We start from the raw sequence: 24,306 nt of genomic DNA, 5'->3' as shown, positions 1-24,306 counted from the left end.
CTCAGTGTTGTTGTTTTTTTTTGAATGCTGGTGCAATTGTCCTTGTTCTCCAGCTCATTTAGGGAGATGTGAACTGCCAGTCACACTGTAGTGCAAAGCAAAGCAACCATACTATAACCATTTGGAAGGGGTAGTCTTGTTGCAGTACCAAGCACATCCAGAGGAATGGTTCACATGAGGTATGCATGTGATCTAAACTACAGGAAATAATGTGAAATAATGGGTGAAATGGTGCATGTTGTGGCAGTCATGCTATGCATCTGCTGTTGGTAATTAGGGAATTTCATTCACAGCACAATGAGTAGAAGGTTAAAATGGAGTATTAAAAACAATAAAATTGGTACAAATGTAACACAATTTGCATGAAACAAAATTGATGTTAGGTTAATATGGTGTTAATATGGTTAGTATTGTAGAGTAAATTCGCAACATCATGCAATGAAATGAAACTTCCCTGCCTGATAACGTCTACTGTCGTAAAACTGAAGCATGTCAATGTGTGCCTTGCCACCTTTTGAATACTTTCATATTTTAAATGTGTTACCAGGTGCAGAAGCACATAATTTTCAAGTAGTCTTTCACTTGTTTGATAATCTGTGTTTTGCTTATAGACATGTATTGCTAAATAAACCAAGTAATTATGGAAAATGTGGCATGACGCAAACACTACTGTTGTCAGCCCTTTATGATATTTTTTTTTTCTGGAAAACAATGTTTTTGCCCAGTGAATGAAGTCCATAACACACCTGCAGGGATTGCACGGATACTTCTGGTTCGTTTGAAAGTTTGCAGTATAAAACACAACTGAACTGGAATTTGAAACAGTAACAATTCATTCCCTGATTCAGGACAAGCAAACAGATTTTGAGTATGAAAACACCTTAACAGACGTCCTGCATAGATTATAATGCAGTGATATACCAAGTTTATTTAAAAAATTTGGTAATTGTAAACTTTCTAAATTATGAGGCACTTTCAGTAACAGAGAAACAGAAATAAAGGCTAAGTACAATTTATAATATGCAGTTTAATAATATTAATATCACTTTTTTATATCTCTTTCAGATTTTTTTAATATAGCTCTAACCCAGTTTGCTCATCTTTACTGTACTTTGCAAGTCTTAAGATGTGCCGTGTCAAATTCGAGCATGTTTAGTCAACCAAATGAGCCTGGTGAACTGAATGGTCTTATTTTGTTTATCAAACTTTTATTCATGATTTTCTTTTATCTTTGTCTGTCCAAAATCAGGAAATCAATATAGAAAATATTAAATATTATAATTTAAAAGGTGCTCAGTATTTAATTGTCTGCTTGCCTGTGTAAGATAAATTTCCTGTTTCTCAGAATGAAAGTTGGAGGGTAAAAGTAAAGTTTACACATTATTTTAATATAAACTGCTCAAAAAAATTAAAGGAACACTTTGAAAACACATCAAATCTCAGTGGGGAAAAAAATCATGCTGGATATCTATACTGATATGGACTGCGTAATGTATTAAGAACGAAAGGATGCCACGTCGTTTGATGGAAATGAAAATTATCAACCTACAGAGGGCTGAATTCAAAGACACCCCTAAAATCAAATTGAAAAAATGATGCGGCAGGCTAGTCCATTTTGCCAAAATTTCATTGCAGCAACTCTAAATCATACTCCTTCGTTTGTGTGGCCCCCACATGGTTGAATGCATGCCTGACAACGTCGGGGCATGCTCCTAATGAGATGACGGATGGTGACCTGGGGGATCTCCTCCCAGACCTGGACCAGAGCATCACTGAGCTCCTGGACAGTCTGAGGTGCAACCTGGTGGCGTCAGATGGACCGAAACATAATGTCCCAGAGGTGTTCTATTGGATTTACGTCAGGCGAGCGTGGGGGCCAGTCAATGGTATCAATTCCTTCATCCTCCAGAAACTGCCTGCATATTCTTGCCACATGAGGCCAGGCATGGTCATGCACCAGGAGGAACCCAGGACCCACTGCACCAGCATAGGGTCTGACAATGGGTCCAAAGATTTCAACACCAAACCAATCATGCTGAACGATGTTACAGGCAGCATAACGTTCTCCACGGCTTCTCCAGACCCTTTGTCTGTCACATGTTCTCAGGGTGAACCTGCTCTCATCTGTTAAAAGCACAGTGGTGGACCTGCCAATTCTGGTATTCTATGGCAAAAGCCAGTCAAACTCCAGGCAGTGAGCAAAGGGCTCACTAGAGGACGTCGGGCCCTCAGGCCACCCTCATGAAGTCTGTTTCTGATTGTTTGGTTAGAGACATTCACACCAGTGGCCTGCTGGAGGTCATTTTGTAGGGCTCTGGCCATGCTCATCCTGTTCCTCCTTTTCCAAAGGACAAGATACCGATCCTGCTGATGGGTTAAGGACTTTCAATGGCCCTGTCCAGTTCTCCTAGAGTAACTGCCTGTCTCCTGGAATCTCCTCCATGCCCTTGAGACTGTGCTGGGAAACACAGCAAACCTTCAGGCAATGGCACATATTGATGTGCCATCCTGGAGAAGTTGGACTACCTGTGCAACCTCTGTAGGGTCCAGATATTGCCTCATGCTACCAGTGTTGACACTGACCGTAGACAAATGCAAAACTAGTGAAAAAACAGTCAGAAAAGATGAGGAGGGGAAAAATGTCAGTGGCCTCCACCTTTTAAACCATTCCTGTTTTAGGGGTCGTCTCATTGTTGCCCGTTTAGTGCACCTGTTGTTAATTTCATTAACACCAAAGTAGCTGAAACTGATTAACAGCCCCCTCTGCTACTTAAATGACAAGATCAATGTCCCAGACGTTTCATTGACTTTATGCTATACTCTGGTTAAAAAGTGTTCTTTAATTTTTTTGAACGGTATATTTAAAGCCTAATAGAATTCTAAAAATTTGGCATAATTAGCCGGTATTTTATGGTTGTTGTCAGGAAAGCCTTTAACTCTTTTAGGGCTGATGTTGACTTTTGTCAAAATTCACGGGTAGAGGATGGTAATCAGCTGTAAACGACGACAAAACTCGTGTTATGTTTTAGTTCAACTCTCTTTGCTAGAAGGAAAGTTAGCTTTGTTGATTTGACCTCGATTCCCTGCACACGCATGAGTAGCGAACAGCAAACAACCTCTAAAATTTCATCGACATCTGACGAGAGTCCAAAGCGAATGCACAAAGCAACATACTCCATGGACGACATTTTGTGTATTATTATCACCAAATTGGACTCTGACTTGCCAGACTTCAGTTTTGATTCAGTGAGGTAATGGCTTCAGCTGATCTGTCCCCAGTTGATTGTGGTGTTGAACACGCTTGTGTAGCTGATGCACCAATGGCAACGTTCGCCTGGGGGGACCGCCGCTTATGATGGCAAGAGGTACAAAACAAATTGAGTAGCACAGCTACGTGAAGACAGGCCAGGCAGCCGGCCCGCCATGCATTCCTACTGGCCATCATTCTGCCCCTACACAACCACCAGAGACGCTGAACAGCAGCCACAGCAACAGACATTTTATGTTGATTTACATGTGAAACCTTTGCATTGTGTGCTTTTCAGAAAATGGAGTTGCCTGCAAAAAATATTCAGCCCTCAAAGAGTTAAATTCTTAAGTGGTTTAAAAGTGAAAGCTTACAGCTAATGGATTACATATAACTCTGCAAAAACATGATTTGTAGCTAAAATATTAAGAGAATGTTAAAATAAGTAATTGTATCACTTTGATTAAGCAAAATAATTGTACTCGATCTATCTGTTCCTCCCTCCATCATCTGTATCCACTTTTTCCAGTGTAGGATTTTAGGGATCTTATCTTTGTTTCAATGCAGAATGTGTTTAATGTAAAGGAATGTATAATCTCTGACCCACCAGGTCCAATTCAGGGTAATACAAAAGGCCAGATCCTATCCCATTAACAACAGGCACGAGGCATGCACACATCCAAACTGGGCCAGTTTGAAATAGCTAGTTGACCTAACATGCACATAGTTTAGATATCGGAGGAAATTAAGAACCAGGAAAATAAAAACAATGCACACACTAAAAGAATATGAAAGTTCTATAAGGATAGGCAGTAGCCCCAGTCACTATGACACCCTGTGTTTAAGTTAAGTAACATTATATATTTCTAAAGTATTCAATTTGATTATTATGTGATAGTTTAAATGTATTTAAGATATAATTCCAAAGTCTGTATAGTGAGTTAGTTTTGGTTTTTGTGGAAGAGGAAGGTTTTTCACATATTTTCATCGTCCATAAATGTGACTGCACGATTGGAGAGAGAAAGTGAGTTGATGAAGGTGCTTGTGTTGTAGAAGAGACATGAGGAGGCAGAAAGCATGACAGGAAAAAACATTTGGATGTTGACAAATTTTTTCATCTCTATTCTTTTTTATTTTAAATTCTTTTGCATTTCTGCAGGTTTATAAATATTTCACTGTTTTTTTTCTCACAAACATCCAGTATGTTATTTCTTTATGTTCTCTGTTACTTTACACCTGTGACACTGTGTTAGTGTGTGTGTATGTGTGTGTGTGTGTGTAAGATAACATAAGTGCAGAAGGAAATCTCAGTATTTTTCATTTTATTGTGAGTCAATGTGCATTCTTTCTCTCTCTCTATAAAATTTTTTTTTTCCTTTTCTTTAAAATCATGATGCTGTGATGAGTGACTCTAGACACTAAGTACTGTTTTTTCATCTTGCTGTAGTCATGGACTGTGAAATTCATATGCTGTTTGTGTCTATTTTTGACATTACTAGGGCTTGGTTGATGTGGCTTTGAATTATACATGGATGATTACTGATGCTTGATAAGTGACTTGTAAATCTTTCCATTGAACGAAGATCTGAAATGAGTTATTAAAGTAACTATCACAAGCTGAAAACAAACCAGAAGTTTTAATAAACTATTCAGAATTTAAAACTGAACAATATTTATTAGTAAAGTCTCCATTCATTTAAAAACATAAGCTGAATTTACTAGTATCCCAGGGTAGGCATTTTCCACACGTAAATTCTCCTTGAAAATTATGCGTTTCTGGGATCATTAAATTATGATTGTACTGTTACTGTAAATCATGAGTAAAATTTTAAAATAGTGTGGAAGAGTTAAATTCACTTTATCAAACTAGTCACTCTAGAGAAATATACTCTTATATACTGTAATATATTTAATAGATACAACTGGAAGCAGAATGTTTAAAGATCCTCACAACTTCCACTGGGCCTGTTGAGCTTATCACGTGCTGCTATTAACAGCTGCTTTAAACAGTCTTGAGTCATGCCGCTGCTTTTTGTACTTTTTTTGGCACTGAAGCAGTTTCTGTAACAGGCATATTTGCATAGATTTCAAAAATGACTGGAAATAATGTTAGTGAAAAAACCAACCGGTCGGGAAACTATAGAGTGAGATTTTTTCTATTATACATAATAAATTTATTGGAGAGATAATGATGAAGTACAGTACTTGCTTTGTCTTATCCACAAGGGTTTATTATATTTTCTTACAGTTGTTAATTTCAGCCTTATGGTTTTATTAGACATGGTGCATAGTATATTAAAAAAGCTGCTGTACAATGTAATAATAATAATAATTCATTACATTTATATAGCGCTTTTCTCAGTACTCAAAGCGCTAGCCATACAGGGAGGAACGGGGCAATGTAGTACAGATCATTTTTATAAGCAACTAAATTAAAAGTGGCATAATTAAATAATATACAGTGGCATTAAAAAGACACATGGAAGAGTGACAGTTACCACTCACCACTTAATGCTTCTCCTTTCATTGTAGCCATTTTTGTAGCAACAAATATATACTATCAGCTGGAGAGTGCCAAAAATGTACAATCAGTATTTCTTTTTTTTTTTTTTTTAGAAATGTGCTTATAATCCATGACTTTAAACACCTTAATATATATACATAATACAATGTACCTTGCACCTGCACAGACTGGATAAGGGTCATATGATGAGATATAGCCTAGGGTTTAAGTTCTGCATGAGAATTATGAGGTCACAGAGCTTTCATTAAATACATAGTCCACAATTTTCATGTATTTGATAGCTAGAGGGAGAGACTGAAAGGAAAATAGATAGATAGATAGATAGATAGATAGATAGATAGATAGATAGATAGATAGATAGATAGATAGATAGATAGATAGATAGATAGATAGATAGATAGATAGATACTTTATTAATCCCGATGGGAAATTCACAGAAATGTACTGCTTCATACCCATCGCAAGGTAAATGTAACTTAAATTTCATTGAAGGTTTTATTATTTTAATTACCTGTCCCATTTGTTGGCAGGATTGAGCGTGTCAGATGCATTTTGCATCTGTTACAGTGTCTAGCATTTCAATTCTGTAACAAGCAAAATATGGCCCTTCTTCTTTCTCCGTGGAGCTCTGTTTCTTGTAAATGAGAAAGAACAATGTTTAGGTTTTGCTTTTTCCAGAGCAGATTTTTTAATCTTGAAGGATTATTATTCAGTTGCTTTTATAGCTTCTCATTTATTATAATGGTAGTAATAGAAGAAAACAGTCTTAATCTGTATACTTGGAACTGGATTCCTAGAGGATTATTATACAATAACATGCCATCTGTGAGTTTAATAAGGACGTTATCTACCAAGTGCGCATGCTAAATTGTCTTTGCTGTCATTTTGAAAGGTTTGTTTTGTGGAAAGATTTTAAGTGGGAGGAAATCAACTTTTACGCTGACGTCTCATTAGATAAAAAAAAGTATAATCTACAGATGGCCCTGGGTCGCTTTTAAAATTGTGGGCAATCACTAAACACTTAAAGTGATGCACTTTAAAGAGGTCAAAAAGTACAGAAATAATGGCATTAAAAATCCATTTCAAAATTGTCTTAGTATGGACAACTGAGAATAGCAGCAGCAACAACATTTATTTATATAACACATTTTCATACAGCAGTGTAGCCCATGACAAAAAGAAAGTTACAGGAAGAGAAAACAAAAGTAAGCAATAATATTAAAGAATAAATAACAACACAACAAGGTAAGGTCTGATAGCTGGGAAGACAAAAAAAAAAAAAAAAACAAAACTCCAGTTAGGCTGGTGGAAAAAAAATAAAATCTGCAGGGTTTCCAAGACCAGTAGTCCACCCAGCCCCCACTGGGCATTATAGCTAATGTAATTATTCCTAAATTAGACCTCGTATATTTCATGATTCACATGGAATTTGATGGTGTTGCTCTCATGGACAGCTCAGACACCTGCCTTCATTCCATCATCTCAGGGAGCTGCATGGTGCTTAGTTTAGGTGGTGGTAGCACAGATCAGCACCACAGAAGAACCGGACAAAACAACAGAGAATAGTGGATATTAGTATAGATTGCAGATCCCTGAAGAATATGATAATTCTTTACCCATGTATTCTAGTGGGAATACATCTAAAATGTAACTACAAAAAAAAAAAAAACATACTAATGAGTTTGTACCAGCTTTTTAAAATGTTCCACAATGTAATAGGGATCTGCACTGGCAATCGGAAGGTTGCCGGTTTGAATCTCGTAAATGCCAAAAGGGACTCTGCTCTGTTGGGCCCTTAAGCAAGGCCCTTAACCTGCAATTGCTGAGCGCTTTGAGTAGTGAGAATAGCGCTATATAAATGCAAAGAAAAAAAGAATTAATGTTAGCTTGGCACATTTCTTTAGGTATTTCTTTAGTATTTCGGATTTTAGGTGCATAACAACAAAAGGCTGCCTCACCACCTTGAACTTGGTTCTAGGAATAATAAGCAAACCACCATTCGAGGATCTGAGGTTACGACTTGGAGTGTAGGGAGACAGAGAGATTATTTAAGGCTTTATAAACCATTAGTAGTGTTTTAAAGTCATCATTGTCAGATAAGTTGGTAGTTCACAGTGCCCCTAGTAAACATTACTATTAACAGGGAAATGATAAACATTGTTCTTTTTTTTTGATAAAGGAACTCTGTTATAAATAAAAAAAATTTAAACTGTTTTAAAAATCTGGACTAAGGGTTTACATTTACCAAGCAGTGACCCAGTAGAGCAATAATTATTGTTACACGGTACTAATTATTGACCAGAAAACAAAATCATTTCATGAAACCTGACAGTCTTCTAGTCTGTGGTTATTAAAATACCTCTTGCTGATGTCTGGGAAGGACTAGTATTAATGAATTGGTTACAGTGGCTCAACTCTTACTACTCTTATCAGTAAATCAGTGTTTATTTTTAAGTTATCAATTGTTATCTACTTGTATATACAAGAGGAATGCTGAAAAAGAAACTCAAAAAGGCAGGAATTGCAGTTTTCAAGTTCAAGTTATATTTGGAGCTGTAATGAGCCTGGAGGCGTGCTAATACACTGAACTGTGAGCACTCGTGAGAATGACAAGCTTTTCTAATGCATCTACAGTAGCTGCTGCCCTGAGAGCTTTCACACTAGCACAGCAGTTTCTTTTTTTAACTTTAAAGATGTATATTACTTGATTTAATGCCTTCCACAAAGCAAAAGAGTTGTGGCTGTATTTGCTGTCACTATTGCAAACATGTGGTAAGAATTACTGTACTTACCACACAATATTCCTTGTTATCACCCAGAAATATTGTGAATTAGAATACTTAAGAAATAAATAGTAATGCATCTAATTGGCATGACAACTGTAGCATTTTTTTAAAAATTTCCACTGAAAACACAGCTGGATGATTTTCCAGTTTTTCAAGTTGTTATTTAAATGTGCCAATTCCAAGCTCTCTTGTAGATTAGCCACCTTTACTTTTTCTTCATCTATTTACCAAAGAACAAATTTCTCATCATATAAAAATTCCCCTCCTGACTTTTTAAACATTATTTTGCAAAATAAATCATTTCAATGTAATATTTGCCTTCTAGTAGTGACAAAAATTATCCCAATAAATTAATGGTTTATTACAGGGAAAAAAAACTATGCTATTTATGGTAAAACTATAGTTAAATCATCTTATGTTATACTTAACTTACAGTACATATTTGCTTTAAAGTAACACATATTGCTTATGAAAATTATCACTAGTCAGCTTTAAAAGATATACACTATAAGGTCTGTTTTTTAATGTATTTTTTTAAAGATAAAAAAATAAAAAATCACCATCCCAAATTAAACTGTATTAAATCAATTCCAGTTATAGTATATAAAAATGCTGCTTATGCATAACAATCTTCACTGGAATCCTGTACAAATATATATTTATGTATAAATGTATTTATATTATTTAAAAAGGTCACAATTAAACACTTCAGTTTTAAACAAGGGATCTGGTGCTGCATGCTTTACATATCAATACAGACCATGGAATATATATTTAATAACATGTTATGCTTACTTACACAAAAGATGCTTTTTGTTATGAAAATGCACTCTGTGGTTTGAAAAGAGCTTATTGTAATAGACAGTATTTATCTTGTCTGTAGTTACACAGTGGATGCATTCACTGAAGCAAATGCAAATTATTTTAATGAACATGTAAGATTCTGTTGCACTTTTCCTACTTTGTCCCCTATTCACTCATCTTGAATAGGCCCCCCAGAAGGGCATGGATATATTTATACTGATGCTTTTAATTCTAGGAATGAAAAGGCTTGTTCTTATTCTGTTACACAAACAAAATATAATTTCTTCTTGTTCATTCATTTAGTTTTGCATGCGTTATGTGTCAGTATCAATGCATGTCATTTGCTGGTGATAAATGATGTGACTGTCCCTTAAATCAGTTATCCATTTTCTAAATCTCTTTATGCTTGTTGTGATTGGAAAGAGCTTGAACTGATTACATTAATGCATGTTCTTAGGTTTTTGTTTAGGTATTTGTTTATTTTTTATTTTGCTATTTGCATAATTTTTATCCACAGGATAAGCGATTTACCCTTTTTCAGATTAGGGTTACAATGCGCTAGAGTCTATCCCTGCAGTAACCTTCCCAGAATACAATGCCGAACAGCTTTAACACAGATCCATTTGAAACTACATTCAAAATGCTCCACCGCTTTTCATTCCAATTATTTTTTAATCCGATGTCAAGTTCTCCCTTGTAGCGGATTAATTAAATAAGAATTTTAAAAGGAAGTCATTGCACAACAAAAATTTAAAAAACAAATTTAGGGTGATGCACTTTTGTGCTGTATATTTTTAGAAATACCATCATTACAGTGATTCACTTTCTGTGATTCACAGATAGTGTATCTAATTGAATGTAATTTATACTTAAGTTCATTATTTTCAAACAAACAGGCAAAATCCTAGAAAGTCTAAATTAAATAGATTTGATCCAGTAATATTAAAAAAAAATTTTTTAATTGATTAATTTTCCATCCATTCCCTTCTGTACACATTTATCAAAATTGTTGTAAGTCAGAGCCTCATTTTACAGCGACACCCATTAGACTATCAGGATGAAACAGAGAAAAGCCAAGCAAAATGATACCTTTTATTGGCTAACTAAAAAGATTACAATATGCAAGCTTTTGAGGCAACTCAGGCCCCTTCTTTAGGCAGGCCTGAGGTTGCCTCGAAAGCTTGCATATTGTAATCTTTTTAGTTAGCCAATAAAAGGTGTCATTTTGCTTGGCTTTTCTCTACATACATAATGGCTAACACGGTACAACACCCTAGTACTACAGGATGAAACAGTTAATAGTTTAAATGTCAGTGCAGGAAAAATAAAACAGGGTGTTAACTAAAAATTCATTTGCATTTAATTTTAAAAAAATTACAGTGAAACTAGTAGCTAGTAGTTGTACAAGACTAAATTAAGGGACCCAATGACCTAAATATCAGTGTGAGTTACTACAGTAAAACTTAAATGAATTGAAAATAAAAATAAAAACAGAAATGTAGTTTGCTAATTTTTTAAATAATTTTGTGGTTAACTTCTATCCATTAGAATAAAAGGCATATTTATATAATAGATTGTAGAATCATTTAGTATTTTTAGGTTCACAGGGTCAGTACTGTACAATGAAATTCTTATGCATGTGCTATTCAACATGCAACATGTCGCCATTCTCCTGTATCATGTTCAGTAAGTATTTTCTACCTGATTATAGAATTTATTCAATTATTAGTGGTTTAATTGTATTTGATTAAAACATAATAATCAGGTAATAATTTAGTATTGTTACTTTAAAGGTTAAACAAAGGCAATATTTTATTTGCATATCATTGACTGGCTGCATGATTTCACCCTAGTAAATGGTTTCAATATTGTTAAACAAAAGTCAATGGTAGCCAAAGAAAAAAAAAGACTAAGTTTCTGTACATATTCTGGAACGCAAGCACCATTGAAAAACCTTGTTTACATATATTCTTTTTTAAAATGATAATTTATTTCCCCTCTAACAGAAACATTAAAACTTGACATGCTGACATAGTAAAGACTATAGTCAGTGCTTGGCTCATTATACAACAGTTTCAATCTCCATCCTTCCATTTAGCTTCAAACATGTTTCATTTATTTCAGAAATGAAATCGGTATTACAGCACCATCAGGTTCAAGGTAGGACCCCTAACCAACGGGAAGCCAGTCTGTTACAGAGCACATCTACATACACACTCACACTTGCACATACAGTATGAAGCACATATCTAGTGAAACCAATCAGTCCAATACATATTTTTAGAAATTGTAAGGAAATCCACCTGGAGCACAAACAAACTCTGCATTGACAGGGCCAGGATTCAAATGGGTGACTCTGGGATTATGTGGTGGTATCACTAACCCCTACATTGCTTTGCTGGCCAAAGTCTTAATCGAGCATTTTTTTTTTAAATAATTGGTGGCGTTTCTGCATTAAGGTAAAGACCACATAGCAAACTTAAAAATACTTAAACTTTTTTTCTGCTGAACTCATTAAAAAATTTTTTACAGTCAATGATATACTCAATAAAGTTTCTTGTCCAGAAATTTTTTTTCTGTTTTTGAGTATTTAAAAGCTTATATATTTAGAGAAAAAGAACCCTTTGTTGGAGGTTTCTTTTATTCATTTTACATAATAACATAGTGTGTCCATTGTAGGGGTGCTCCCCCTTTAAACTCTACCTATGTTCTCTTACCACTTTTGTGTGAGCTGAAGGAAATGAGTTAGGGAGAAAGTAAGAAGGAGCAGAATCTTTTCACCCTAAGCAAATACAGACTAAGAGGAGACATGCTAGAAGCATTTAAAATTATGAAGGCAGTAAGTGAGGATGATGACAGCCCTTAATAAGTTACTTTTTTAGTGATGACACAGGAACATAATGGGATGCTTGTCAAAAGTAACTTTCTCACAAATGTTGTAAACTATTTTTTCCATGTAAGGTACTGTTATTTTGGAACATGTTATCTAGCAGATTGTTGTAGTTTAGCACCCTAGAGACCTATAAGTCTTTACTTGTTAATGATTCCCTTTGAGCAGAAGAAAAATAGTAAAAAAAAAAAAAAAGTTTGATTCAAAAATCTCAGCCTCCTTCACCTCCTTGCTGTACCAGGAAGAGTAATAACAGATGTTTCTTTGCCCCCTTAGTGATTTGCAGATCATGCTATCAAAACAGATAAAAGTGATGAAGACAGATTTTTTTTCTTGGTAATGTCTGGAAGCAGATAGAAGCAAAGTCTCAGCGTTGTTGTATGCATGATTTGTGTGATATTTTCCTGGACGCCTAATCTTGGCTTGCTTAATATATTAAAATGTAGGTAATAGTTGGAATTAAGGGGCTGGAAATAAATGTTATCAGTATAAAAACCTTGTACTTTTATATATTATTTGAAATGACTCTCTGGCTATGAATGGAAAAAAGACTAACGCTGATATAGAGATGTAAAAAATCAAAATAAAACAAGAGTGGGAGATACTTGGAACAAAATTCAGGTCTATCAATATACTGTACTTCAATTTCAGGAGCAATAGTAAAGTAAAACCCTACAATTTAGAAAAGACAAGGTTCTTGTATCATTAGAGTTAACATATTTTATGTAGAGTATAAGATATAAAGTACCTCAAAAAATATAGCTTGGGTTACAAAGATGTGGAATTTTCACACCAGAGAGGGTGAGTATTTGAGTTAGAATTTACATATTTCATTGCAGTTTTTTGTTCATTGCTTTGTACATCTGAGTGGTTTGGGAGTTCTAATGTGTCTGACCAGTGTGCATCATGTAAGAGCACATGCCACTGTATATCTAATTCATGAGTAACTTTATTATATTTTATTTATTTTGTTTTCATTATTACCTTCTTGAGGTAGACATCTTTGTTTCTGGTGTGTTTTGCTGTGTTGCATGTCATATAAGTGAGTCCCTGAAGTGTTGGATCTTAGTCCCAGTTGGGCAGACAACTTTTTAATTTTTTAATCCATTCAGTTGTTTTGACATGAAACATTTTGAAGTGTTTACCATATGAAATTATAATATTTAAAAGCAAGCATAAAAAATTAACTTTATTTACTATTCAGAGATATAGTGATTATTTAGTTTACTAAGAACATGATGTGTAGAATCAAAATACTAAATAATTGTGATCTTTCTTTAAAATTTATTTATTGGAATCTCAATGGTTGTAACCACAGCTTTGATGTCACTGATGTCAGATATAGCCTTCATGTAGAATTAACACATTTAGATATTAAAGATCAACTTATGTAGAAGAAAGGATAGGTTGGAAAGGTATTTTACTCCAATAATGGCAACGAAACCAGAGGAAAAAGAATATTGATTTGTATATTCTAATCCCTTTTTCTGCCTCTAAGGTAATCTCTGACTCAGAAGGCATTATGTTATAGTAGTTGTGAAAATTAAATAAATCTAGAATAATTATGATCAATGTTTATTCATCTAACTGGAGTTTGAATGCATCCATGGCCATTTTTTCATTTACATACTTCCAAGACTTTTTTTGTAAGAGTGGCATTTAGTGCATGATTTGACAAAAACTAATCCTTGTATAGTTTTGTACGACATTGTAGGATGATTCTATGTAATAAATGTGCAGTAGTGTTATTGGCATGAATTTTATGTGTGCAGACTTTACTTAATATTAACTCACCTATTAATATCTGTCCGTCTTTTGCTAATGACTAGCTGAGACATGGACAATTTGTGTCAAAAAAAATTAGTCAAATAATGTGATACTGGTACCTGGTCTGTCTCGATGCTGTCAAATCATTGTGATAATCTCTGACATTGTCATCACCTGACAAAATACAGCAATATAGATTTAAAGGTTTAGTAAATTGAGAGCCTTGTAACTAACATTGCCCAGGAAAAAATATTGACTAGGAAATGCCTATATTGAAACAGTAACACCACGTTTAGAATTTAAATGCTTTGGGGTAAGAAAGGATAAGCCACTATAACACAGAAAGAACACACAAACTTCAACTGCTGCACAATTTGAACACAAGACTCTAGGGCTGTCCAGTAGCAGGCTAAAAGCACAAGGCCAGCAAGCAACTGGAACAATTATTTTCTACATTTCTGTCAATTCTGCATCAGGTCCCTTCACTTCATTACAACAGGGACATCGTAATTCTGGATTATTTTCCATGAAATGGAAGGAGTACACATAGTGCATCCTTTGTGACTTTTTAAAATTTTAACACCATCAAGTGGTCCTCCTTTATTGTTGGGTAAAACTCAAGATACTGCTCAGCCCCAGTTTGACCACCATGTATTGTGCTTTGTATATTACTGGTATTGATCTGCTTTCTTTTTTCATACTACTACAGCTACTTTTAAGGGAGCAAATTGTACTGAACTTTTCATTCTTCTTCAGTGTATTTTGCTGCATAGCCTTAACTGGCAAAAGCTCAAATGTGAAGTGCAATTAAAAAAATGACTGTCCTTATTTAAATGCTGAGAATAAAAGATTGTAGCCTTCAAGCCCCTTTGCTAAACTGAAAAGTTCAGGTTGCACATGTGCATAGATACCCATGGATAAACCCAGAACATTGCAGAGCTATCACCATTTAGCTTTCAGCACCCAACATAATAAGCATTTCAAATCCTACAAATAGTATTATTTTTCTAGATTAAAAAACATAGAGCATAACATGGAAAAAGTACTCAAGACAAAGTTGAGGTGTTTTATAGACATTTTATTTATAAGTAAAATTACTGAAGTAAGCTTATTATTTGTTTCACTTAACTTCTGTTTTGGGTGTGCCCCAGTGACTCTTAATACAGAAATGCCATTATAGATGTATACTTTAAATTTCCAAAGGGTACTAAGGTAGTATATAACAGACAGCATTGTGTGCCTATGCGAATTGACTTTTACAGATCTTGTTTTCTGTTTACTTTCTTATTGATAAGATTTTGTATTAAAATTGTTTACAGTAATCAACATGTTTTGATTTTAAAAATAAAACTAAATTATCTACAATAAAGTTTTAGTGATGTGTATTGATTTATTATGAGAATTAGACATATTCACATAGAAACATGCAGTCAATTACCCTGGCAAGTAAGTGCTTGCTCCAAAAAGAAAAGCATATAACAAAAATGTAGACAGAATGCAAAAAATATGCTGGCATCTCTCATGAGATGAATTAACCCTTAATAAACATTACTAATTTTTAGATTTCTGATGTTTGGTTTACTGATAGTGTCAATCAGGTTTCATTCATTTTGTATATATTACAATGAACAAGATAAGGTTATTAATGGAATACTGAATGTTTTGTTCATATATATTGTGATACGATGAGCCACCTGACAAGGATAAGGTTGATGTTCAGAATGAAGAAGAAGTCTCTGGTTATTAGACAGGAGAAATATCAGTTAAGATCGTTATAGTGTTAGATTTAAATTGTGTAACACAGATCTTCAGATGAGCTTTCACAGGCATTCTGGGGTTTATAGCATTGTAGAGGAGGCATTTTAAGGGACATAGTTGACTCTCTAGGTAATCCCGCTGAGAAAGACAGAAGGATCAATCAGTCAAGCAGCTTCTGGGCTGATTAATGGTAAGAAGAAGGTTTCAATCACTGTTCACTACAGCTTGCCCTCAAGAAGGAGCCTGAGCAGCCTCGAAAGCTTGCTTAATGTTATCTATTCATTTAACCAATAAAAGGTGTCAGTTTTCTTGATTTCTAATTACTGTTTGGTAATGTTCAAAGTGAAATGCCTTTATTTGCATGATTCCCTTCATTAATTATCTTGCACTGCATCTTCATATTCATTTGCCTTTGCCCCATATATGTTTTTATTCCTGCCAAATAAATAAATGTAGCTTAAAGTTAATGGACTTGGCTTCTATCATCATGTGAACATAAAGTTCACTAATTTGATAGTTTCAGGATTTCCTGCATTATTTTGTAAAATTGCAGAAACCTAGGTAGACTTATTTTTAGAATGACATTACTCATAAAAATGTACTCTGTTCTTTGAAGTAAAGGACACTGTGGGTGTATGTGTGGGCGTGTGGGTTGTTGTGTATGTATTCATATTCATATCTAATACAGTTTAGTGTATCTGAGATGCTACTGTGTACTGCAGAATTTTTCTTCTTTTTGCAGTTTCTAAAAACTATTTAGCAGTGATTTAGTGACCTCTTGTGGTTGATTTTGGCTAAGCAACTAAGATGTAATGTTAAAGGTATATTTTCTTTGTGATGGTGCCAACATAATTTAAACCTGCTACATGTATAATTGTGCTGTGAAATAAAATCTTCTCCTTAATTACATAAAAAGTGCAGACTATATTCTTGGTCTATTTCACATCATACTCCACTTTCTTTGTTAAGTTTATCAAACAATTTAAAACTGTTAGTGTGTCATATCTTAAGTCCTGTGACTATGCATTTGAAATTTAAATTGTCAGTAAATTTGTGAAAAAAGTAACCTGATTTTCAGGAAAATATTTATGTGTATGAGACAAAGATCACCACTTGCTAGTTAAAGAAAAAGAAGTGTCAAAATGTTTTCATTTGTCCTAACATAGATTTATTTAACTGCTAAAAGGTCCTTTTTTATTTCTGAAGTAAAAATTGTGCTGTTTAACTAATTTTCCTATGTAGAAACTAAAACAGATTTTGTTTTCTTTTAAACTCTTAATTTTGTAGAATTGCTTCATTTCCTCTTGTTACACGTGTAATTTTTCATGATCTCTAGTTTGTTTATGTTGAAAACAGTATCTGAACTGACTGCTACTGGTTGGCTCCTGGTATCATTTATATTATTGTATGTAAAGTTATTTGTTGATCCTGTGTTCAGCTAATCCCATATTTAACTGCCTTTGTAATAAACTAATACTGCCCAGAACACCCCCATGTCATACTAGAGGTAAGAAAGAGCAAAATTTCAATCCAAGTACCTAGGCCAGTAAGACTTTAAAGGCTTACATGGTGTAGGTTAGTGTAGGCGGACCAGAGACAGAAGAAAGTGGCATAATAATGAGTGAAAATAACAAATATAATAGTAAAATTGAACACAGTGAGAAAATGCTTATGGTTAGAAATGTACTAAATGAAAAATAAGTCAGAAAATGTATGCAAAATGTATAAAAGTTTAGCATTCAGGTGCATTCAAGGGCTTGGTTGATTGGATTAGTCACTTTATTCAAAAGTGTTATCAAATTTATGTTTATAAAATATTTTTATAACATTGACTCATATTTAAAAATAACAGCAATTACAAAATATAATTACATGTGTTACCAGACTACTTTAAAGGGAAAGTTTCTCAAATCAAAGATATTTCTTCACAAACCTAGTATATATGCATTTGCAACAAGAAATTGTGTTCTGAATTTAAAAAAAAAAAAATCATGCTTGCACTGACACTTTACATTGAATAATGTGGGGCACAGAGGAAAACCTTAAAACTTTTCAAATAAGTCAAATTTTACAAACCTTTAAGGACTCTCCAAGAGTCAGAAAACATTTGAGACCCTGTGAAATAATAATGTAACAAAAGATTTATTACTGTGACTGATTTGGGCAGTTTCTAGTGCATTATCCTTTTGTTTTCCTATGGCCCTTGGTCATTAATACGAATCGTCTCGACTCGGTCTACTGTAATTTGGTGCATGACTATATAGCACATGCCCTTCAAGGGAAGGGATAACCTTAAAACACCTGGCTTGTAAACAGAAGGGCGACAAAGGATCTTTATAAATGAAGAATGTTAGAGATGAAATTGAATCCTCTCCTTGCCTTGTTTGGAACCTAAGTAAGGGCCTGCACGTGGAGAAAACAATATAAAAGACTTGGACAGCAGCCAAGTCTTCAAAGCGGATGGACGGATGGAAGATTACGTCATCCGTACTGAAAATCCTTTCAGTGCAGCGACGAAAATGACAAACTCTACACAAAGTGTTGTCATGGCTTCCTCGTCTGTTATGCCGCGTAAATCGTCATTAAAGAAAGCTATTATTTTCTCTTATTTGATTTTTACCGCTGTATCACTAAGGGAGGGATATCGCCTTTTTAAATTATATCTATATAGTTTCGGGTTACTTAAAACACTGCAATTTAAAATAACTTATTCCAACTAGGGAGCTAGCGACCCCTAGAGGAACACCAGCCTCCTGGGGCTTGACCTGTAAAACACATGAAATGGAGGCACATTTAAAAAGACAGTACACAAAAGTAAAAATAACAAAAAATAGTTAAAAATATAAAAACAAAATTCAAAAATAACAAAAAAAAATAAGTTATATAAACATGTGTTTATCAGGGATTTGATGTCATGCTACTGTACATTCAAATGTTCATCTGGATGAACTTCCCCTTAACAGAGTCTCCTGGTAAATTAGATGTTATAGATTTATTGTGTTAAATTGCTTTAAAGGAATAATACAAAAAAATTCATAATTTCAACTCTTTTGTCATGCTGATAAATGTCTGTGAACATGAAGAATCTACTGTTTCAGGTCTGTCTTTTTTTGTCTATATTTTGTAAACTATGCCTGAAGATTTTGCACACTGTTTACAGAATGGTGACATCGCTTCATGTTGCTCAGCAATATACGCCAAACAAAATTGGTCATTTTGATTTTTTTTCACAATGTTAAAACTGCAAAATGAAAAATTTAGTTAAAATTATATTTTGAAGTTTGAAGCACTTGAGTGTTGCTGAAATTAATCTAAATAAAATGGGTCAGATGCAATTAGCATAGGTTTGAGGTGGCTATGTTTCTTAATAAAATAAGTCCCATAGAATATTCACATTTTCTCAAAGCATTTCAATCTCATATGACTATTCATTGTGCTTTTACTTTTCTGATAAAAGACCACCCTTTTCTGTCTACTTATAGGATCCTGCAATTGAATCCCAGGTCTGAATGAGCACTGTGGCACTAAATATCACCATTCTCAAAAAAAACTTCAACATTGAACTTGTTAAAGTTAAATTTAAAGTTAATACTATGCTGTGTGAAGTGCTATCCCTTTAATGTACTGTTTTCAGTAAATAGCAGCACCTACTATATCATTAAGGCAAAATAAGCCTTAATTAAATACCCTTTTTTTATCCATCGACAGCATTTCATCCAGTTTAAAACATGTTTTCTTCCATTTTGGCAGTTCAAGGAAACAGAGCTATCATTTCAAGGAGCCACCATCTTGACCGAGGTAAGCAGTAGAGCTCTGGATTAAAGCAGAGAATCAAATTTTTTAAATTTATAGTGCCTTTAAAACAATTTCACTTATGGAGAACTAGGTAGTGAGAAACTGAAGTTCTTACTCTGTACTGTTTAACGTATATTGTTTATTCTTTTCATGCTGAAGTATGAGTTATGTTTAATGTCTTGTTAAATTTGTATTCATACATGTTTTCCCACTCTCCTTCAGCTAGTGGTATAATTACACATTATTGGGGTACTTGGGATGACCTGGTGTATAAAATTACTGCATTTGTTCCTTGCTTCTAGACTCACTAAGAACGTTTGTAGCATAATATAATAATGATAGCATGAAGGGAAAGTGCTTTCAGTAATATTGTTCTATTGTTCTGTATCTCTATATGTACACTATACAGGTATAAATTAACTAAGGGCAAAATAGTACATAGTACTGCTGCCTCACTGATCTATCATCCTGGGTTCAAACTTCTGCTTACTCTGTATGTGGAGTTTGCTTTGTGATGGGGTTAATTCTTGCCTTGCAACCAGTGCCACTGGGATTAGCCTCTAGCTCTTCATAACCCTCAGTATGATGAGTGAAATAAAAAAATAAAATGGAAATGATAAATGATTAGGTTAGCTGAGTTCAGATGGTGTGCTCTTTGTCTTTGACCCTGTTGATTCAAGGCCCTTGAAGCTTGCTGCTGGGCTTCGCGTGCAGACAGAACAGAAATAATGCACCCTATGAACTCTTCTTTAAAGCCTGTTGTAAATCTGGGCAAACAGATTTACAACAGGCAGTGCTAATTTGCCATAATTATGTACAATTAAGCAACTAGGAATTTGCCAAATATCAGAAAACCACCTCCCTCTTCAGTGAACATTTGGAAATACTGTGCACTGTAACAAAATGTATTAACTTGCCAAGGTAGGAGAACAAGCATGCATCCTATCATAGCTAGCTTTGATAAGTATTTTTTAAGTCTTTTTTACCTCCCTAAACCAATGTTTTTCAATCTAGCTTGGTTTAAAGATATTTTTTATTGCTATACAGTAAATAAGAGCTGTTCATGGTTATCTTGACAGTATATTTAAAAATTATGCAAAAACAATGATTTGATATAGAATGCTTCCATAGAGGCATTGATTTAATAATATGCTGTTTGAGGGAAAGCCCTGGGGACAAAGGCACATGCTTTTAATCTTAAATATTCTGGTTTCCATTTGAATCCATCTGTTCTCAATTATAGCCTGAGAGCAAAACAGAGTCAGCTCCATATTTCTAAGGTATGGTTTGACATTCTCCTTAACATGAAGCCCAGTTTTACCCTGGAAAATCTTAAACATTTCATTTTGTTAAAGTCATATTATAGTTTTCAGAAGATGCATTTTTTTGTAGCAATATTAAATAAATGAAGTGCATTTCACTCCCAGTTGTCAGTTGTTTGATTGCAATTGTTAAATTTTACTTTGTGCTTGATTCCAAAACTCCTTTAATTGCTAAAAATAAAAAGTTTTCATAATGGCAAAACAGAAACGACCACATAATCCTAAACTGTTTAATGAAGGGCGTTAAAGGAGAATGCAATAATGTCCATATTATCAATATTTATTTTCAGTCACCACTTGGCTTGTGGAGGTCCCTGACCCTTTGCCTGCCCTCTTCTGTCAGTTTCATCATGAAAATTGAATGCTTTTAATTGATTGCTTCTGTGGATGGCATTTTTTTTACTTTTAGACCTAACATCAGTTACTTTGGAAATGATTTTAAATTTACTAGGAATGCTTTAATAGAAATTGATTATGTGAGAAGTTGATTAAAAATGAATCTCAACAGTGTTTTTAGGTAATATCCAAAAATATAATGTCATGTGTAAAATCTGCTCCTATTTGTTGGGGGGTTTACTTTCATTGAAATGTCACAACATATATCCTGACTGCAGTTTATGTCTATAAAGTATTGAAAATACATTCTGTACTAGATATAAATTATATGTTGTGTTATATCAGTATATGGTAGAGAGTCATCAAGATAAATAATATCTTTGTTTACCTACTTACTGTATATGATGAAACTTTATGCTAAATAAAATTGTGCTTTTTTGTGCTCTTACCAGTTCATTTTAGGAATGTTTACATAAAAATTACCTTGTTTAAACTTGCAAAGCAGTGAATAAAACAGTGTGTTTTTAATATATTGCTGAAATCATGTATGTGTTGTGAAAGGCATGGATGGACTGGCATCCCGTCCATGGTGGATAATTGTTTTTTAGCCAGCTGGGAGGTTTTTATACTGAATGGTGTTCTTTTTACCATTTAGGAGGCCGCCATAATGGAAGGACAAAGGGAAGCTGTCTCCTGGGACCATGTGTTCCCCAAGTATACACAGCTTCCCCCTGGTGGGAGTCCTGTTTGTACTCACTTAGGGCAGCATGGGAGCTGTAGTCCTGATAGGGGGCCCTGTTCCAGTGCTTGGATGCCACCAATGGGAACTGCCAGCAGGGACATTCTTAGGCATACGTGAACTACGCATCCGCGTAGGGCCCTAACCCAGCCCCGACTTACAATTTTTTTTTTTTTGCCGGGCTGTGGGCCTGGGGCCCCTGGCACTACAGCTGTCTGTGCCAGTCCCAGGAAATTCAGTTCAGTGCATCTCTTAGTCTTATTAACAATGGTAATTTATTATCCAAATTGCAATCTTCACCTAAATCCCTAAAAATATTGCCACGCCGTCGTAACTTTGCCAAGTGCACTATAGCAAACGTTAATTTTAGAGATTCGTTTCGGATTCATTCAGAGAGATGCCCATAAAATCATGAAATATCCTTATATTACCGCCCTTTACCAGATCCAGAACAAAATCAATAGTTTACCACTCTGCATACACACAAGTGTACATGTAGGCCTACTGGTCATCTAAGGCCTTTTCCGGACATTTTATTAGAACACCTTCCCCTACCCAAAATCCGTGGCCTGCACATTTCTGAACCGCGTAGGGCCCCCAAACTGCTAAGAACGGCCCTGCTGCCAGGATGAGGCCTCCCAATCTTAGAGGTGTTCCACATGCTTCCTAATGGCAGAGTTGTTGTACAGTAATCCCTCGCTACTTCGCGGTTCACTTTTCGCGGATTCACGACTTCGTGGATTTTATATGTAAGCATATCTAAATATATAACGCGGATTTTTCGCTGCTTCGCGGGTTTCTGCGGACAATGGGTCTTTTTACTTCTGGTATTTGCTTCCTCAGTTGGTTTGCCCAGTTGATTTCATACAAGAGATGCTATTGGCGGATGGCTGAGAAGCTACCCAGTCGGAGCACGCAGTTAAGTTCCTGTGTGTTGCTGATTGGCTCAGCGACGGAGTGCTGCATTAACCAGGAAGTCTCATCTCACTCATTCACCATTAACGTGCTCTTGCTACTGCATTCAGGGGATTATCACCTTCATCGTCATCATTTTTACTGCGCAGCATATTTATCACCATCATCACGTCATATATAGCTACGTGTACTTCGCTATACAGTAAGTGTAAACTTATCTACCGATTTCATATTGCTTAGCAGTTGTCCCTGTTATTAATAGAGTAAAGGGTGGGTTGTAAACAATACAGGGAGGGTTTAAAAACGTCCAAATACACGTTAAATAATTAAATAAATATGGTGTCCCTACTTTGCGGAAATTCAGTTATTGCGGTCGGCCTTGGAACCTATCTCCCGCGATAAGTGAGGGATTACTGTACTGGAAGTGTTCCTGGGTCAGGGTTGAAAAGGGACTGCTTCCCCACACCCAGGCAAGTCAGATTCGGAACAGAAGGAAAGCTCACCTGGGAGGAGTGGAGGATAGAGAAGGATTTGGAATAATGTTTGTGCTGATTTTTGGAAAATGTGCCTTAACGGGATAAGAACCATTTTCACTCCATTTTTGTTTATTAGTATGCTGGTTAAATAATAAAACAGGCTGCACGGTGGCGCAGTGGTAGTGTTGCTGCCTCGCAGTAAGGAGACCTGGGTTCACTTCCCGGGTCCTCCCTGCGTGGAGTTTGCATGTTCTCCCCGTGTCTGCGTGAGTTTTCTCCAGGTACTCCGGTTTCCTCCCACGGTTCAAAGACATGCAGGTTAGGTGCATTGGTGATCTTAAATTGTCCCTAGTGTGTGCGTGTGCCCTGCGGTGGACTGGCACCCTGCCTGGGGTTTGTTCCTGCCTTGCGCACTGTGTTGGCTGGGATTGGCTCCAGTAGTCCCCCGTGACCCTGTGTTAGGATATAGCAGGTTGGATAATGGATGGATGGATAATAAAACATGATCGGGGTGTTAGCTGTGGATCAAAGAATAAAAGCCATGTAGGTCTTTATATAACCACTAGATGGAGACACAGTGCTTGGATTTGTTGATTTAACATTAGTACTAGAGTGTTGTACCGTGTTAGCCATTATGAATGTAGAGAAAAGCCAAGCAAAATGACACATTTTATTGGCTAACTAAAAAGATTACAATATGCAAGCTTTCGAGGCAACTCAGGCCCCTTCTTGCCTGAAGAAGGGGCCTGAGTTTCCTCGAAAGCTTGCGAAGGGTCCTTAGTTGCCTCGAAAGTTTGCATATTGTAATCTTTTTAGTTAGCCAATAAAAGGTGTCATTTTGCTTGGCTTTTCTCTTGATTTAACATGAGTAGGTGATTATGGTCTTGTCTGTACTCAAATTTTATTTTTTTACTGCAACATGTTTTAGAGCATTGGCGATTCTAAAT

General features: G+C 35.2%; 1 protein-coding gene across 5 annotated transcripts in view; it reads left to right on the top strand.

Annotated features, from left to right (window-relative positions):
• adarb1b (adenosine deaminase RNA specific B1b) overlaps positions 1-24,306 on the top strand; it is a 362,641-nt gene that overhangs the window by 195,975 nt on the left and 142,360 nt on the right. For 2 of the 5 annotated variants that reach the window (XM_051931060.1, XM_051931061.1), the window contains one exon: positions 19,533-19,574. The exons of 2 other annotated variants lie outside the window; for them this stretch is intronic. The gene's annotated coding sequence lies outside the window, so the exon portion shown is untranslated. Of the gene's footprint in view, positions 1-19,526; positions 19,575-24,306 lie in introns of all 5 variants that reach the window. One more of the 5 variants, XM_028807309.2, reaches the window with a different exon arrangement.

This window comes from Erpetoichthys calabaricus, chromosome 8 (assembly GCF_900747795.2).
Source record: "Erpetoichthys calabaricus chromosome 8, fErpCal1.3, whole genome shotgun sequence".
Lineage (NCBI taxonomy): Eukaryota > Metazoa > Chordata > Cladistia > Polypteriformes > Polypteridae > Erpetoichthys > Erpetoichthys calabaricus.
The sequence above is the reverse complement of the archived record's forward strand: the minus strand, read 5'-3'. Positions and strand labels throughout refer to the sequence as shown.